Below are 20,848 nucleotides of genomic sequence, written 5' to 3' on the forward strand. Positions count from 1 at the left end.
TTGTTAAACAGTCACAGTGAAGTGTAGATACTGTTAAACTGTCACAGTAAGGTGTAGACACTGTTAAACAGTCACAGTGAAATGCAGACACTGTTAAACAGTAGACACTGTTAAACAGTCAAAGAGAAATATAGACACTGTTAAACTGTCACAGGAAGGTGTAGACACTGTTAAACAGCCACAGTGAAGTGTAGATACTGTTAAACAGTCACAGTAAGGTGTAGACACTGTTAAACAGTCTAAGTGAAATGTAGACATTGTTATACAGTCATAGTGAAATATAGACATTGTTAAACAGTCCAAGTGAAATGTAGACATTGTTAAACAGCCACAGTGAAGTGTAGATACTGTGAAACTGTCACAGTAAGGTGTAGACACTGTTAAACAGTCACAGTGAAGTGTAGACACTGTTAAACAGTCACAGTGAAGTGTAGACATTGTTTACCAGTCAAAGTGAAATGTAGACACTATCTTACAGTCACAGTGAAGTGTAGACACTGTTAAACAGTCAAAGTGAAATATAGACACTGTTAAACTGTCACAGTAAGGTGTAGACACTGTTAAACAGTCACAGTGAAATGCAGACACTATTTAACAGTCATATTGAAATGTAGCCACTGTTAAACAGTCACAGTGAAATGGAGACATTGTTAAACAGTCACAGTGAAGGGTAGACATTGTTTACCAGTCAAAGTGAAATGTAGACACTATCTTACAGTCACAGTGAAGTGTAGACAGTCTTAAACAGTCACAGTGAAGTGTAGACATTGTTTTCCAGTCAAAGTGAAATGTAGACACTGTTAAACAGTCAAAGAGAAATATAGACACTGTTAAACTGTCACAGTAAGGTGTAGACACTGTTAAACAGTCACAGTGAAGTGTAGACATTGTTAAACAGTCACAGTGAAGTGTAGACATTGTTTACCAGTCAAAGTGAAATGTAGACACTGTTATACAGTCACAGTGAAATGTATCTCTGTTAAATAGTCACAGTGAAATGTAGACACTACTTAATAGTCACAGGGGAAATATTTACATTGTGAATCAGTCATGCGGGAAATTTAGACATTGTGAATCAGTCACGCGGGAAATATAGACATTGTGAATCAGTCATGCGGGAAATTTAGACATTGTGAATCAGTCACGCGGGAAATATAGACATTGTAAATGAGTCACGCGGGGAAAATAGACATTGTGAATCAGTCACGCGTGAAAAATAGACATTGTGAATCAGCCATGCGGGTGATTTATCATTTTGAAAGTCACACAGCATATATATACATTGAATTAACGCCCACGCGGGAAACATAGGCATAAAATGCTCATGCGGCAAATATAGACTGTGTAAGCGGGTATATACAATGATAACAGTAACAGTAATATTGAGAAACACTGATTAACATCTTATCTAGTTATGAATAAAGAAACCACAATTATTATAGTCAATAGTCTTCTTCTCTTTATCCACCAACGTGAAACATTCCAATAATTTAAAATATCGATTATTAATTAACACCACGTTTTGAAACAGCTCCATACACTCTTGAAATAGCTTTTTGGATTTGGTTTTGTTTTATTTGGTTTAGCGTGAGCCGTCCTATCAACAGCTTAGGACTTTTAGGAATTAGGATTATTGTAGCAATCAGAAGATAAATTAATCTTTTGCTTCCTTTTGCACTTCAGTCTGCATTAGCTGCAGTCCTCTACCATGTTGATAGCCCCAGCTTGCCCGGAGCCGAGACACGGACATTTGGCCGCGGTCAGCTGCGTTTCCTGCCATACCGAAATTATGTCAAACAGTTGATATAAATTCCCGCCAGACCGGTTTATGCTGCCCGCCACGTGATTTCCGATACGTAGACTATACTTTATGACATTTCCACAAAGTTTGGTGCCTGGTGGCCGCCGAGTGTTTCTAGCCGAGGTATATGTCCTCGAAACTCTTATATACATACAATATATATATATACATGCAGTAACACAGCCTTTATCTTAAATATGGGACAATCACCCTCTCGTAACAATGGACTTAGGCGCAGGCTAGTATAGGTTCCATACAACACGGTCGGATATACATGTTACTATAAATAGTAAATTGGTGCCAGATATGATTCTGTACCAGAACTCTTGAGGTTATCAACCAAAACCAGAGGAACGGAACAAAACGACATCATTACTTTAATTTAACTGGGTTTTTTTTACTTATATATTGGTTTGGGATACTATCGGTCATATTTACAAAACTTTCAGATTCACAAGTGGTACCATCTCGGTGCGCCCCCTGTTAGCTAGCTGTCGTCTGCTCCATCGCCGCCCAACCATTATCAAGCGTGTTCATATCAAGCAGGAAGGAATGCCTGGAGCCAGGAAACAAACAGTTTGTCACCGCTCCACACTCGACCACCATAAATAACGATTTATGCAGACGACTGTAGCTAACACAGAAACCCACAATATCAGTTTGGCCGTGCAGGTAAGTTACTATCATATCTGTATTTTCCAGACTTATCATTCGATTTTTGGACATTTTTGGTCGAAAGGTCACCACCGAGTTCAGTGGAGCATGAAACGGAGCTCACATCCCTCGTGGTAGAGTATGGGTCGGGTTAGTTCGCTCCAATGCACAGAAACCTTGACACATGAATCTTATTCTAAAGACACCTTATGTATTTCATAACATGTTACTCGGTGTCTGGTTTGTGTAAAGTTACCCCAAGCTGTTATAACAGATTTGTGTTCTGATACAGTGTATATTATAAAGACACTTAGGTCGACGTCAAACAGGAATTTGTCCTTAAAAGTCCTATAATTCCTGCGTCTATATCACAGCGCACCATGTTTATTTATTTCCTTATACAACTTTCCACTAGATAACGACCCCATTGTTTGCCATAGCAGCACGACACAAGTTATCAGACATACTTGATACCGGTCCAAAGTGTGCCAGTTTCTACGGAGCACCAGACATGATTAGCATGGGCTGAAATAGGCATGGCAGATTTGTTCCAAACTTTTGGCAGAACTACACACTCAAATACACACAGCACTGTGAGCGGTCACAGACTTTCTGTACATGTGTGTTTTGCTGTGCCATAAATCCAGTCCATACATTGGATATATATACTATATATATATATACATGTAAGTGGTATGCAGTATTTTATATATATATATATTAGTCTTTTGATAATTAAAGATGTATTGATTATCGTTTTCAACAATATGATCAATGTATTTAATATTTTTTTTTAATTTTTGACACAATAATGGGGCCCGCAAAAATACCTTTTTGTATAGAGCTAAAATTCATTGTGAGAAATATCCCTTTTATTTTGAAAACTAAAAGATAACTGTTTATATTTGTATGTATAAAAACTATGAATCTGCGGCCTAGGTAATACCTGTGTACCCTTTATTTGGAAGTAGTCTGTCCATTAGAGCAAGAAGAAAAATGGCTATGCTAATTAGCCAGGGACAGTATATATAGGGCCCCATTATACGTCCCTGGCTAAGCTAACAAGTCGGCAGGATAGGAATGGGAAGCATACATATCAAAATGTAAATAGAATGTTTCAGATATGAAACTATATTAGTATGTAATTTAATAACAATTTTTAATTCATAACAACATTTATTTAACTGTAAAGGCAAACTTATATTAACAAAACTGAAAAATCGTCAAAAATTGTTAAATCCATTTAAAGAATTCTGGAAATTTCAACTATTTAGAATTTTCATTTCCATTATGTTTGAAATTGGTCAAATTGATTTAAATACATCATTTGCCAAGAAAATGAAAGTTCGCAACATGTATACAGTATATGATGTAAACTACAGGGAGAGTGTGTAGTATTAGTAGTGTACATATACGCCAGCTTGTCATCAGGAATATGTGTAGCAGATTATGTCACGTTATGGTAAGTTATCCAAGAACTTGCTGGTACCATGCACCAACTTATTACTGTACAGAGCCGGGTGATGTATACCATACAGGCCAAATGTTTGGCTACATTGGAAGTACAGAGCTTGACTTGTGTAATAACAGCCTGCAGTCAAGGCGAAATGCAGCAGCTGGGGAAATTTATACAAACACATGACACATTGGGACACTCACCATTCGGTTAATAACATCAAAATCAATATCGTGGGACTGATCCGTGTAAATATATTGACTCTGACTGTACCCTATGTATTTACACTTGGGTTTTACTATTCTTTACCTTTTATTAGCTGTTTCAAAAACTTTTTTGTAGTTTGGAATTGTACTGTGAACCCAGCTAATTAATTCTGTACCTGATGCCCTATCGAGAATATTACTGTAAATTCCTAGCCATGGTTCATGTATGTTTCGCAATTTAATGTTTTCCCCTAACTTAACTCATTCACCCCTGAAGACACATTTGAACTCTTCCAATTCAAAGTTTGGAATAGTTCATTGTGAAATTTCAGGGGTGAATGAGTTAATCAATGTTATAATACGGGAATTTGAAGTACAGAAAACAAATCATTATTAGGTAAATCATGAAATCAAGCAAGGAGGTCAGTTTCACTACCACAGATGTTTTTTGGAGTTATTTTTAGGTAAATGAATGACCTTTTTGGCTCTGTCAACTTTCAGTTTGCACCCCCGCTATACATAATACTCATTAAGACACCCCCCCCCCCCCTACTATGGCTGCTGTGTAACTGAATAAAAAAATGGCTTACAGAAATAAATGATCTTGATCTATATACAAGGTTACAGGGGACAAATTTGCCAAAACACTGTAAGGAATTCTTCAGGGAAATCAAAAGGCCAAGGGTATTGACAAATAGCCGATATAGCTTGTGAACAAATATGAGTTTGGCCTATGTGTTGATCGCCTTAGCCTTTTTAAAAGTGGGGTCAAAAGCAAGTGTTAAATTAGTATTCCACACGGAAATATGAACAATACGAAATTGTAAAAAAAAATATTGCTTATTTCAAAACATTTTGGTTTATGCAACCGCTGTGACCAAGGGGTCAAATTTGTGAAGACTTCTGACATCTTAGGAATCTAAAGGCCTAGAGTTGTGATAGGTTGACAAATGGACCAGTCAGGCTTGAATCGTTGCATCATCTTTAATACCTACATCGTTTGTGTATAAAGTAAAACTCTTGATATAACTGTAGTTGTGATATTTGGGCAGTTGCTTGCTGGCATGGTATGCTTCAGAGTTGTGCAAAGAAGAAATGACATTGTACCATATGCAAGGTCACAATTTAAACTACTTTTGAAGAAAAACTGCAAGATTGCAATTACCTTGACGAAGGTGCAACATGTTAAAAACAGAAAAAATGACCTTGACTCCTGTTCAAGGTTATAGGGTCATATTTGTCACAAATACAATTGCTAAAGTCCTAACATTAAGCCACCAGCTTGCTGACATGGAGTGCTGCAACATTAACAGAAAGAAACAACCTTGACCAATATTCAAGTTATTGGTGTAAAAAGTTTTGAAAATTCAAATTACTTCCACTGATGACCAATATTCAAGATCACAGATATCAAGTTTGTTAAAACCTTCTACCACTCATTCTGAAGAACAGAAAGACCTCAAGTAATGAAAACTGGTCAGTACCTAGCTGAAATAAAGTGAGAAGAATTTTGTGGGAAAAAAAAAAAAATGCGACACTTAAATCAGATGTGTGTCCTCAGGCTCCTTTTGTCTCTTGCTATGTTGAAATTTTCTTGTTTTGTAAAAATTCTCCAAACTTTGATCCAAATTTTCCCATTCTCAACTTTCATTGATAATTGTGCAGAGGGTAGTTGAAACCTTTAGTATTTAGTAATTTAGTAATTATAAGGTATGATTTTCCACGTGTGTTGTTGTGATATCGCGAAAGACGTATATATGCATGTCCCGTACCTGGAAATTATTTTTTAACAGCGACTGGGTGCCCACTGTGTCTGAAAACAGTAAGAAATTGGTCCCAGGAGATGGTTTAAGGTCACAGCATCCTTACTGGAGGTACGGTAGTCTAGTGGTAGGGCTCATGACCAAAGGGTTCAGGTTGCGGGTTCAAGTCACGAAGTTAAGATGGGTCCAACTATTGTCACAAAGTTAAGTTGGGTCCCACTATTGTCACCAAGTTAAGATGGGTCCCACTATTGTCACGAAATTAAGTTGGGTCCCACTACTGTCACGAAGTTAAGATGGGTCCCACTATTGTCACGAAATTAAGATGGGTCCCACTATTGTCGTGAAGTTAAGATCGGTCCCACTATTGTCACGAGGTTTAGATGGGTCCCACTATTGTCACGAAGTTAAGATGGGTCCCACTATTGTCGTGAAGTTAAGATGGGTCCCACTATTGTCACGAGGTGTAGATGGGTCTCACTATTGTCACGAAGTTAAGATGGGTCCCACTATTGTCACGAAGTTAAGCTGGGTCCCACTATTGTCACAAAGTTAAGAAGGGTCCCACTATTGTCACGAAATTAAGATGGGTCCCACTATTGTCGTGAACCCAAGATGGGTCCCACTATTGTCACGAAGTTGAGAAGGGTCCCACTATTGTCACGAAGTTAGGTTGGGTCCCACTATTGTCACGAAGTTGAGAAGGGTCCCACTATTGTCACGAAGTTAGGTTGGGTCCCACGATTTTCACGAAGTTAAGAAGGGTCCCACTATTGTCACGAAGTTAAGGTGGGTCCCACTTTTGTCACGAAGTTCAGATGGGTCCCACTATTGTCGTGAACCCAAGATGGGTCCCACTATTGTCACGAAATTAAGATGGGTCCCACTATTGTCACAATGTTAAGATGGGACCCACTATTGTCACAAAGTTAAGATGGGTCCCACTATTGTCGTGAAGTTACGATGGGTCCCACTATTGGCACGAGGTTAAGATGGGTCCCACTAATGTCATGAAGTTAAGATGGGTCCCACTATTGTTACGAGGTGTAGATGGGTCTCACTATTGTCACGAAGTTAAGATGGGTCCCACTATTGTCACGAAGTTAAGAAGGGTCCCACTATTGTCACGAAGTTAAGATAGGTCCCACTTTTGTTACGAAGTTAAGATGGGTCCCACTATTGTCACGAAGTTAAGTTGGGTTCCACTATTGTCACGAAGTTAAGATGGGTCCCACTATTATCACCAAGTTAAGATGGGTCCCACTATTGTCATGAAGTTAAGATGGGTCCCACTATTGTCACAAAGTTAAGATGGGTCCCACTATTGTCACAAAGTTAACTTGGGTCCCACTATTGTCACGAAGTTAAGAAGGGTCCCACTATTGTCACGAAGTTAAGATGAGTCCCACTATTGTCGTGAAGATAAGTTGGGTCCCACTATTGTCACGAAGTTAAGCTGGGTCCCACTATTGTCACAAAGTTAAGATGGGTCCCACTATTGTCACAAAGTTAAGAAGGGTCCCACTATTGTCACGAAATTAAGATGGGTCCCACTATTGTCACGAAGTTAAGAAGGGTCCCACTATTGTCACGAAATTAAGATGGGTCCCACTATTGTCACGAAGTTAGGTTGGGTCCCACTACTGTCACGAAGTTAAGATGGGTCCCACTATTATCACCAAGTTAAGATGGGTCCCACTATTGTCACGAAGTTAGGTTGGGTCCCACTATTGTCACGAAGTTAAGATGGGTCCCACTATTGTCGTGAAGTTAAGTTGGGTCCCACTATTGTCACGAAGTTTATCAGAACGCTGCTTGTGTTAACATGACACAAATCTTTTCAGAATCAAGCAGAACAGATAACATCGTTAAAACACAATTATAACAAAATTTCTTGAAACTTTTAAGAAAAATATCCTATTAAAAAGAGCTGTTTCTTTTTTTCAACTAGTATATATTAAATGGAAAATTCCTCTTCGTCTTAAAAGCGTTTTCAGTTTCTACACAAAGGAGACATAATAATGTTTAAATAAATGTATGTCACATTATGTTACATTACTTCGGCTTGTATACAAGTATCTGTATTGTCATACTTTTGGGTATATACATGTTACTATTGTCATACTTTTGGGTATATACATGTTACTATTGTCATACTTTGGGGTATGTACATGTTACTATTGTCACACTTTGGGGTATATACATGTTACTATTGTCATACTTTGGGGTATATACATATTACTATTGTCAAACTTTGGGGTATATACATGTAACTATTGTCAAACTTTGGGGTATATACATGTTACTATTGTCATACTGTGGGGTATAAACATGTTACTTTTGTCATACTTTGGGGTATTATATACATGTAACTATTGTCAAACTTTGGGGTGTATAAATGTTACTATTGGCATACTTTGGGGTATATAAATGTTCCTATTGTCATACTTTGGGGAATATACATGTTTCTATTGTCAAACTTTGGGGTGTATAAATGTTACTATTGGCATACTTTGGGGTATATAAATGTTACTATTGTCATACTGTGGGGTATAAACATGTTACTATTGTCACACTTTGGGCTATGTACATGTTACTATTGTCATTCTTTGGGGTATAAACATGTTACTTTTGTCATACTTTGGGGTATAAACATGTTACTATTGTCACACTGTTGGGTATAAACATGTTACTATTGTCATACTGTGGGGTATAAACATGTTACTATTGTCACACTGTTGGGTATAAACATGTTACTATTGTCACACTGTTGGGTATAAACATGTTACTATTGTCATAATTTGGGGTATATACATGTTACTTTTGTCATACTTTGGGGTATATCCATGTTACTATTGTCACACTTTGGTGTATATACATGTTACTATTTTCATACTTTGGGGTATATACACGTTACTATTGTCAAACTTTGGGGTGTATAAATGTTACTATTGGCATACTTTGGGGTATATAAATGTTACTATTGTCATACTGTGGGGTATAAACATGTTACTATTGTCACACTTTGGGGGATATACATGTTACTATTGTCAAACTTTGGGGTATATACGTGTAACTATTGTCAAACTTTGGGGTATATAAATGTTCCTATTGTCATACTTTGGGGCATATACATGTTACTATTTTCATACTTTGGGGCATATACATGTTACTATTTTCATACTTTGGGGTATATACTTGTTACTTTTGTCACACTTTGGGGTATAAACATGTTACTATTGTCACACTTTGGGGGATATACATGTTACTATTGTCGCACTTTGGGGTATGTACATGTTACTATTGTCATACTGTGGGGTATAAACATGTTACTTTTGTCATACTTTGGGGTATTATATACATGTAACTATTGTCAAAATTTGGGGTATATAAATGTTCCTATTGTCATACTTTGGGGTATATACATGTTACTATTGTCAAACTTTGGGGTATATACATGTAACTATTGTCAAACTTTGGGGTATATAAATGTTACTATTGTCATACTTTGGGGTATATACATGTTACTATTGTTACACTTTGGGGTATATATATGTTACTATTGTCATACTTTGAGGTATATACATGTTACTCTTGTCACACTTGGGGGTATATACATGTTACTATTGTCATACTTTGAGGTATATACATGTTACTCTTGTCACACTTGGGGGTATATACATGTTACTATTGTCAAACTTTGGGGTATATAAATGTTACTATTGTCATACTTTGGGGTATACATGTTACTATTGTCATACTTTGGGGTATACATGTTACTATTGTCATACTTTGGGGTATAAACATGTTACTATTGTCACACTTTGGGGTATATACATGTTACTATAATATAATTGTCACACTTTGGGGTATAAACATGTTACTATTGTCACACTTTGGGGTATATACATGTTACTATTGTTACACTTTGGGGTATATATATGTTACTATTGTCATACTTTGGGGTATATACATGTTACTTTTGTCATACTTTGGGGTATATACATGTTGCTATTGTCATACTTTGGGGTATATACATGTTACTATTGTCATACTTTGGGGTATATATACATGTTACTATTGTCATACTTTGGTATATACATGTTGCTATTGTAATACTTTGGGGTATATACATGTTACTATTGTCACACTTTGGGGTATATACATGTTACTATTGTCATACTTTGGGGTATATACATGTTAATTTTGTCACACTTTGGGGTATATACATGTTGCTATTGTAATACTTTGGGGTATATACATGTTACTATTGTCAAACTTTGGGGTATATATATGTTACTATTGTCAAACTTTGGGGTATATACATGTTTCTATTGTCAAACTTTGGGGTATATACATGTTACTATTGTCATACTTTGGGATATATACATGTTACTATTGTCACACTGTTGGGTATAAACATGTTACTATTGTCATACTTTGGGGTATATACATGTTCTGTGTTGTTATACTCAGAGGTAAAAACATGGTATAGCTATTGTGTGGTATTGATTTGTGCCTTGTGACTTAGGGAAAATGTCACACACAAAAAGCATGATTATGGAAAGAAGTGATGTTTGCAAAGAAATTTTGGAAAATACAGCAGAAAATATCTAGGGAAAGTACCCCTATGTAGCAATCTACCCAAATTTACCCAAATAAATCACTGATGATGGAATATATATGTCTGCATGTTCTTATAGTAAGTGCATTTTCAGGATGCTGCACTGTTTACAGATACATTACTATGTTTATTATACATGATTGTGTGAATGCGGAAGGAGAAACATAGAGATAGTTTTTTCTGTCTGTAGTACTTTATAAAGACAATAAGGTTAGTTATATAACTTTTATAGTTATTGAGCTCACCAAAACAAAGATTATCGTCCAGTTATTGAGCTCACCAAAACAACGATTATCGTCCAGTTATTGAGCTCACCAAAACAACGATTATCGTCCAATTATTGAGCTCACCAAATTAACGATTATCGTCCAGTTATAGAGCTTACCAAAACAACGATTGTCGTCAAGTTATTGAGCTCACCAAAACAACGATTATCGTCCAGTTTCAACTAATGATGTATAAATATTCTTGCATGCGGAAAGGGCCACTGGGCAGAAATTTGAAAAAAATATTATCAGCATTTGGCACAAATTGGTAAAATGTCATTGGTTTTACTAGTTTTGAAGAAATATCACAAATTTGGAAATTAAGACCTGCAATGTGAGTAACACAACCTTTTTCTCTGATTCTTACAGTAAAATGTAAATTCATGTATTTTGAATGATCATTCATCACTGATAGCTTATAATAATAATTCAAGGTTCCTATATGCCGCTTTATCACAACCTAGTTCATAGGTCGTCTCAAAGTGGTTCACAGGTTATTGTCCGTGGTTATAGGGCCTTGCAACCTGCCGATACCTCTGTCTCCACTGCCTGGAGAGCATACAGCCGATGCTGCCATTTCAGCGCTCACAGCTAGCATTCAACAATTTTAGCACTGTCCAACCACCTACTCATTTACAGCTGTGTAACCTGGAACAAGCGTAGCAAAGTATCTTGTTCAAAGATACAACAGTGCCTTGACATGACTCAAACCCATAACCCTTTGGTCACGAGCCCGGCGTCCTACCCGAGACTACCGTGCCTTCTAAAGACCAAAATTGGGAAACTACGCATCAAAATTGGGAACAAGCAGGGGCATTTTACAATTGGGAATGGGTCCCTGTACCGGACCCCTTAAACTCCTGGCAAAAATCTTGTATACAGAGGTTAAATTTCTGAATTTTGTTAAGACAAGCTGTATGTACTTAAAAGACAACCTTTGATGATGTTATTTCTGTCAAGAACAAGTAAATCTTCCAGGTGTAATTTAGTTGGAGCTATAAGATATTAGATGTTTGCCTGTGTTTGACCTCATTAACAGCGTGTTGGTCCTTCGTATGTAGAGGACTCTTAACCCTTTCCCCCTATGTAACTTTAATAAACTCTACCATACACTGATCTGCATGATTCCATTATGGTCTACAGTGGTGAAAGGGTTAAAGCTATAAATGTAATAGCTGTCTCTAATACTACAATCAGGTGACAGGCCACAGGCCGGAGGTTTGGACATCTATTGACATTTGCTGTGACTGTGTCTAGAGTCGGACATCCAGACATCATAGACATTGTCTGTTATTCCAGTATACAGGGGTGTACCAGGCAGAATAAAATTCATTCACAATATTTGAATAAGTTCAACTGGATTTTAACCAAGTATGGAAGCAAGTTATATGTACGCATACTCTTTTCTGTAAAAAAAAAACAAAAAAAATGCTCGTGCAGCCAACCAAATTTAAATCACCATATGTGAGCACAGGGTAGGAATTCTCTGGTAACCACGGGGTAGATCCATGGCAGGCCGTATTACACCTGTAAAGCCCAAAGATAGTGCCGAGCCTGCCAGACAGGTGTGTGGTGAGTGAAACTAGATGATTTTATTGGAGTGGCCGAGCTGACAGCCGTTCTATGTACCCACCACACACTGTATATATACAACCCTACAGGGAGGGACACCAGGAAGAATTAGTCAGAGTTTTATTCTCACTGTCTGAGATTCCAAAGTTGAATGACCCAACATCACCAGATATTTACGTCGTTGTCCTGGATAGACATATACACTCAGGTAAAAATCCAATCCGATCAGTTTTACCAGAGGTGTGTTACTACAGAGGAGCCCTGGAGGTCAGGAAAAGGGTATTGTGTATATTGTACAAGTGTTAGATACTGGAGCTTCCGAAACATAACCACAAAACTAAACCCATCATTTAAGTGAAGGTGTGGTCTTTTCTACTCGGACTGAAACTTGTTTCTAAATCATTGTTAAAATGTGTGGACCAAAGTTATATATGGGGTTTTTAATGTATGGAGTCTGCCTAAATATACAGGTGTTTAAAATGTATAGATCACTTCCCATTGTGTACAGCCATAGTACCTACATGTTCCCTATGTAACAATGACTAGCGTTATGTTGAAGTTCAGAATAGAGGACAGGATCTCTGTTAATGTTGACTTATTTGCATTCATGTCTGATTAAATACAATAAAACCAGTGTAAGATTCTCAATTTGAAAAGAGGGAGACATACTGTATATGTCATGTTCTGTGTCAATAAATATAGTGCTTGTAGGGACTTTGCCAGACAGTTAAAGGGAGGTAATTCATAGATAAATATTTCAAAATTGTATCTTTCACATAGCATAATAAAAGGACAGATTTTGCTTATTGTCTCTTTCATTTCAAACCTAATCATCAATATTTTCCACATCTTGAAGAGACAGCTTGAACATGTCAACTTGGGTCACACCCTCTCATCAGTCAATATGTAGCCACAATATAAGAGTTTTATTCCAGTAGAGGGTTTGGTAGCAGTTTCTATTCCAACCACAGGGGAAGTGCCACAGGGGAAGTGCCACAGCGAACACAAAGTGTCTGGTTGGAATCTTTTATCTTGTTAACGCTTAATGATCGATATATTATTAATGTGTTCGAAATCGATGATTTGGGATTTTTTTGTAAGAACATGATGATTCTTTGACACTTTGTTATAAGTAGGAATTTGAATACTGGGTTTATTTTAATTTATTTTTACCAATACTGCATGATTGGTCATGCTGAGTGTTTGCACAAATCATTATTTTCCTGTGCAGGTTCGGAGGAAGATAAGACCTGTTTGTGTCCCACTGACTATTATTGTATTTTGGGGACATTGAAGGGACTACTTAGGGGACATTGAAGGGACTACTTAAGGGACATTGAAGGGACTACTTAGGCGATGTTGAAGGGACTACTTAGGGGACATTGAAGGGACTACTTAAGGGACATTGAAGGGACTACTTAGGGGACATTGAAGGGACTACTAAGGGGACATTGAAGGGACTACTTTTGGGACGTTGAGGGACTACTTAGGGGACGTTGAAGGGACTACTTAGGGGACGTTGAGGGACTACTTAGGGGACGTTGAAGGGGCTACTTAGGGGACGTTGAAGGGACTACTTAGGGGACATTGAAGGGACTACTTAAGGGACAGTGAAGGGACTACTTAGGGGATGTTGAAGGGACTACTTAGGGTACGTTGAAGGGACTACTTAGGGGATGTTTAAGGGACTACTTAGGGGACGTTGAAGGGACTCCTTAGGGGACATTGAAGGGACTACTTAGGGGACGTTGAAGGGCCTACTTAGGGGACATTGAAGGGACTACTTAGGGGACGTTGAAGGGCCTACTTAGGGGACATTGAAGGGACTACTTAGGGGACGTTGAGGGACTACTTAGGGGACATTGAAGGGACTATTTTGGGGACGTTGAAGGGACTACTTAGGGGACGTTGAAGGAACTACTTAGGGGACATTGAAGGGACTACTTAGGGGACATTGAAGGGACTACTAAGGGGACATTGAAGGGACTACTTAGGGGACGTTGAGGGACTACTTAGGGGACATTGAAGGGACTACTTAGGGGACGTTGAAGGGACTACTTAGGGGACGTTGAGGGGGATTGACTTTAGGGACATTGACCCTAGACATCTGTTTTCTTCAGACCTTAGCTCAAGTGTTTAAATCAAAAGTTCTTATATACCGCTTTATCCCAACCTAGTTCGTATGTTGTCTCAAAGCGGTTCACAAAATAATATCCGTGGTTATAGGGCCTTTGCACCCAGCCATTATCTCTTGTATCAACTCCCTAGGGAGCATACATCCAGTGCTGCCATTTTGGCACTCACAGCTAGCATTCTACATTTTTAACACTGTCCAACCACATACTCATTTACAGCTGAGTAGACTGGAACAAACAGAGTTAAGTATCTTGCTCAAAGATACAACACAGTGCCGTGCCGTGACTCGAACTCGCAACCCTTCGGTCACGAGCCCAGTGCCCTACCACTAGACTACTGTGCCTCTTATGTTAAAAGAACATCAAAAACTTACCTGAAGAAAATGTATTGCTTTGATTTATAATTGTTTATTTCATTATATGCAGATTGATATAATTTATCGTATTGACATCAGTATATAACTTTTAAGTAAATTATTTACACTCTCGGATGTTTGTGTACTTATGGACTGATATACTGGTATATTTTGCCACTTTTAAGTCTGGTGCTGTAAGTTTGTATTTATTGAAATAGTTGAGTGTCTATTGTAAGCTATCTACATGAAAAGGATACTGCTTTAACGTCGTGTTGTCCCCATTTCCTTCCTGTGTTAAAGTGAGGAGCGTCACCCTGTCATAACTGTGTATCATCATATATTAGGCTGGAGGTGGGATCAGACCCAATTGAAGCGCAGATACTGGAATCAGGGTGTCTGTCTGCCTGCCTGTCTGTCTATCTGTAAACTGAAGTTTTACAATTGCAATTTTACATGAAGAGTTACATAGAATTCCATGTAACTTTGTATTCACTCTTGTTAGTGCGCATCGGGGCTTAAATGTGGAAGGAAACCCGAGTGGAGACTTCAGACGAAAGTCATTACTGTTAATATGTGATCATTTGTAAGGTTCATGAACTATTAATGCAAAATTATTGTGCAACACAACCTTGAGTTCAACTACCAATCTATTCTGGAATACAGACATTTTGGTACTCTGTTGTTTTGGTACCGAGATCTTTATGTACTTCCCAGAATTCGTTTTGATACATTAATAAAAAGATTTTGGCAATTGGGTTAATGTTTCAAATGTGATTTTATATTTTGAACTAATTATGCAATTTTGCTTTTCACAAAAACTGGACTGAAATGTCCTTAGGTACCGAAACTACTGGTTCTGAAACAGCGTTGTGATTCATCAGTCATGGATGTCAACGGTGTATTATGTTTACAGATCAGCCTTAGCAGATTAAAGTCTTTTCATTGCTACGTTTCCTATTTGGGTGCACCTGACTGATTAATACAGTTCAATTTTTTTTCTGTGGATATATGCTAAAATTCTGTGATAATCTCTGGGCAGGTCAAATTGCAATCCAGACAAGTGCATTCCAGAAGGTCACTTGCCAAGTAGACGAGGACTCCAAAGTTTTTCCATGCCCCTGTATCACAACTTTTAGGCATGAAGAGATTTATACACTGATGCTATTACGTTTAGCCCTGGGATCTTACCTCATCCTTTGTTCTTATTCCCTAGGTCATAACATAGAAACAGTTGATATTCCTACTCTATATACAATTGTTAGGCCTGAAGAGATTGATACACTCTTGCTACTAGGATTAACCCTAGGGTCTGGCCTGGTCTATTGAGACTTATTTACTGGGTCATAACATAGAAACAGTTGATATTCCTACTCTATATACAATTGTTAGGCCTGAAGAGATTGATACACTCTTGCTACTAGGATTAACCCTAGGGTCTGGCCTGGTCTATTGAGACTTATTTACTGGGTTGTAACATAGAAACAGTTGATATTCCTACTATATATACAATTGTTATGCCTGAAGAGATTGATAAACTCTTGCTACTAGGATTGACCCTAGGGTCGGGCCTGGTCAATTGAGCCTTGTTAGGGTCCCGTATGGGAGATACCGGTGCCCTATAGTAATCACTGTCTGTCTGTCTGTCTGTCTGTCTGTCCGTCCACAAATTTTGTTCCTGGCTGATAACTTTGGTATTTATTGACCGATGTACATGAAGCTTGGTCAAGATGTTCAGTTCACAAAAATACACATGGAGGTAAAAAGTCAAGGTCAAAGGTCAAGGTCATTAGATTCAAAGGTCAAGGTCATATTTTGCATCTTTTCACTGATGAACATTTTGTTATGATATTAAGAAGCAAAGTTGGTCGGAATTAAAGAATAAGTCAACTGACCAAAGATCAGGGTCACTGGGTTAATGGTCAAGGTCATTTGGGTCCAAATGTCAAAGACAAAGTGGATCTCTGACTTTGACCCTGGCTCATGATGGAGGAGGTATATAAGGTGAAATAAAACAAATCAAAGCTAACAAATGAGTATTGCACCGGCATTTACATTTCTGTTAGCCCAGCAAATATATAGGTGGAAGGAAACAAGACTCACATCATAGTACATGTAAAATGTATATTTTGCTTCCTTGCGATTCTTTTTGAAGTCCAAATATAAAACGTCAAGCTCAGCTATATGGGCAGATTGCTTCTTGATGATTATGGGGGATATATTGCCACAAGACGGGGCCCTTACTGACCTGTCAGTGTTCTGGTTTACTGGGTTGTAACATAGAAATAGTTGATATTCCTACTCTATATACAATAGTTAGGCCTGAAGAGATTAATACACTCTTGCTACTAGGATTGTCCCTAGGGTCTGGCCTGGTCGATTGAGACTTGTTTACTGGGTTGTAACATAGAAACAGTTGATATTCCTACTATATATACAATTGTTAGGCCTGAAGAGATTGATAACCTCTTGCAAATAGGATAGCCCCTAGGGTCTGGCCTGGTCGATTGAGACTTGTTTACTGGGTTGTAACATGGAAACAGTTGATATTCCTACTATATATACAATTGTTAGGCCTGAAGAGATTGATACACTCTTGCTACTTGTATTGACCCTAGGGTCTGGCCTGGTCTATTGAGTCTTGTTTACTGGGTTGTAACATAGAAACAGTTGATATTCCTACTCTATATACAATAGTTAGGCCTGAAGAGATTAATACACTCTTGCTACTTGGATTGACCCTAGGGGTTGGCCTGGTCTATTGAGATTTATTTACTGGGTTGTAACATGGAAACAGTTGATATTCCTACTATATATACAATTGTTAGGCCTGAAGAGATTAATACACTTTTGCTACTAGGATTGACCCTAGGGTTTGACCTGGTCTATTGAGACTTGTTTACTGGGTTGTAACATAGAAACAGTTGATATTCCTACTATATATACAATTGTTAGGCCTGAAGAGATTGATACCCTCTTGCTACTAGGATTTACCCTAGGGTTTGGCCTGGTCTATTGAGACTTATTTACTGGGTTGTAACATGGAAACAGTTGATATTCCTACTCTATATACAATTGTTAGGCCTGAAGAGATTGATACCCTCTTGCTACTAGGATTTACCCTAGGGTTTGGCCTGGTCTATTGAGTCTTGTTTACTGGGTTGTAACATAGAAACAGTTGATATTCCTACTATATATACAATTGTTAGGCCTGAAGAGATTGATACACTCTTGCTACTAGGATTGACCCTAGGGTTTGGCCTGGTCTATTGAGACTTGTTTACTGGGTTGTAACATAGAAACAGTTGATATTCCTACTTCATAATCGTATATAGAATTGATGGACATGAAGAGAAACCATTAATACACTCATGGCCTTATTGGTGTCTTGCCTGTCACCAGGGATTTAGGCCTTCTTTTGATAAACATGTATCATATTCAACGTATTATAAATTGAACATAATATTTCAAGTGAGCTATGAAGGCCCCTGGGCCTGTTGTTCATCTTGACATGATATTTGCAAAGTCATCACTCTTGGCGTTGTGTTTTTTTGCAGAGTTATGTCCCCTTGCATTAAATGTGTCTTGACTCTTTTTCCTGAGAATCACACTTTTTGTATCATTACAGTCTTATTTGGTTCTTAGTCCATAATATTTAGTTTTCATTTAGTTTCTGAAACCTGGTAGAGTTAATAATAATAATAATAATAATAATAATGCTTTATTTATAGAAGGTAGCTCAATTAGTTACAAAACTATTCTCCCTAGAGGCCTTCTCTACAATCTACGGCAATAATATATACAGAGTAATAGCATTATAAACTGTATATGAATATAAATTCAGATATAATCAAAGGCAACATTGCAAAGATTTGAAATACAATTCTAGCATAATTACAGCCAAATATGTTGCTATAAAATGCATAGTAAATTAATTGTACATGGACAAAATGCAATAATATTATCAATACTTAAAATATGAAATCAAGAAGCATGTACTGTACATAGTAATTTATAGATCAAATTGCAGAGATTGTAATCCTTCTAGTAACATGGAGGAATCAGCATATGGGCATAATAATTATATGGATCAAACTAGAATTCAGAGGTGAAGAAAGTGCCTAAAACATTTTGTCTTGAAAGACTGTAGACTGTCAGAATTTTTAATTTGAAAGGGCCATCCATTCCATACATGAATACCAGACATTTGAAAGCTTTTCTTATATTGTTCTATCTTCGGTTTGGGTTGGATAAGTTCTCTGTCTGTTGTAGAACGTAAAGTATAATTAGATGGAGGTTGGACAAATAAATTCTTGAGGTATTTAGGTGTTAATCCATTTATTGATTTATACATCAGTACAGCTTTGTGATAATTCACCCTTTTATTAATTTCTAGCCACTGTAGTTTCAGTGAGGATGATACGTGCTGCTCTTTTTTGTAACTTTAGCACTCTGTCTTAAGTTTTGTTTGGAACAATTTCCCCATATAGTTGTACAGTAATCCAGTGGTGGCAAAATATAAGCATTATAGTACAGTATTCTGGTATTCTGAGGCAAATACTTCCTTATTTAAATAAGTAATGCTAACTTGGCTCCTAACATTTTACAAACTTTGTCAACCTGAACATTCCATTGTAGAGATTTGTCAACATGAATACCTGAACATTTATGGCTTGAGACATTTTCAATCACCATTATATGTAGTAATGTATGTGTCTGTCAAACTTACTGTTTCGTCCTTGACTTTGATTCACATACCTAAGGATGAGTGTGAAGGGAGGGAGGATACATAAATCAGTGTTTGGCTCACTGTATGTAATATCTAAATATTATTGATTGTTGCTATTACTGTTTTGGAGATTTTATTGATGTATAGAATTGTATTGCCGAATGCTGTGAATACATTTGATAAAATATTTGAAGACATTTTCATGTGGTTTCCAGTTGGGATTTGACATGGCTTCTTTAAGATGTTGAAACAGTATACTAAATACATGTACTGTACATGTATTCAATCACTAAAGAAGATGACATTTTATTAGAAGTTTTATAAAGGAATCTTTTAAATGCTTAAATAAAGAATTCTATATAAAATATAACTTTCCGTTGTTAACATGATTTTTAAAGTAGCAGATATTTTGTCAGAACTTTCGAGGGATTATTTAAATAATTAGATAAAACATATTCAAAAGTATGGCTATCCATTGTTTACGTAATAATTACTATGGATGACACAGAATATAAGTTTATTGTTTACTTGTGCGAGAGGACATGGAATATTAAGAACTGAGATTTGAAATCCCTGGTAAGGGAAGTAGATCATTGAGACCCGGACAAGTATATGATTCAGAGCTGGTGTGACATGGAGTTTTCAACTTGATTCCTCAAAGGTTTACAGTAAGATCAACATATTCATGGCTTTAGTGCATATTATTTATTTGTAATACTCTGTCCACTTAAGTATGATAAAGGAACGGATGTCAGCCATGAGACTAGATGGTTCATGTTTGAACAAGTTTTGCCAAAATCAGGAAAAGGTTGAGTGACATGAATATGAGGCGAGCTAGCCAGGAAGTTCTGTCCTTAAGTGTGGAAGTGTTGGTTTGGACGATAAGGAGCCTTCTGTGGCTGTTGAATTTTCTAGTCGCAAAATGTTTTTACTCGGAGGGGTCATTAAGGAGATTTGTATCCTCTAGGCCTTCATAAGGGATATTTACACGGAAATATTAATCTGAGGAAAGCCAACATGAAAAAGAATTTTACAGCATTTTTGGCCTGTTCATTTTCCATTTCTTCCTCTCCTGGTAAATTTGAATAATTTTCCCCTTTATTTCAGGGACAATTTTCTTGTTTAAAAACATTCATCAGTTTTAAGTAAGACTTGAAAAACAAATACAATTTATTCAGAGATTTGTCTCTTTTCTCTTTTCGTTCCCTTTATATAATAATGGCAAACCATGACATCTCTAGGCTGATACCAGTGGTAAACTGTAGTATCCCTTGTCTTATATCAATGGA

General features: G+C 37.2%; 1 protein-coding gene across 1 annotated transcript in view; it reads left to right on the forward strand.

Annotated features, from left to right (window-relative positions):
* The first annotated feature begins 2,268 nt into the window (after positions 1 to 2,268).
* LOC110449447 overlaps positions 2,269 to 20,848 on the forward strand; it is a 95,597-nt gene continuing 77,017 nt past the window's right edge. The window contains exon 1 of the mRNA XM_021496325.1: positions 2,269 to 2,473. The gene's annotated coding sequence lies outside the window, so the exon portion shown is untranslated. The remainder of the gene's footprint in view (positions 2,474 to 20,848) is intronic.

This window comes from Mizuhopecten yessoensis, unplaced genomic scaffold (assembly GCF_002113885.1).
Source record: "Mizuhopecten yessoensis strain PY_sf001 unplaced genomic scaffold, ASM211388v2 scaffold4615, whole genome shotgun sequence".
Lineage (NCBI taxonomy): Eukaryota > Metazoa > Mollusca > Bivalvia > Pectinida > Pectinidae > Mizuhopecten > Mizuhopecten yessoensis.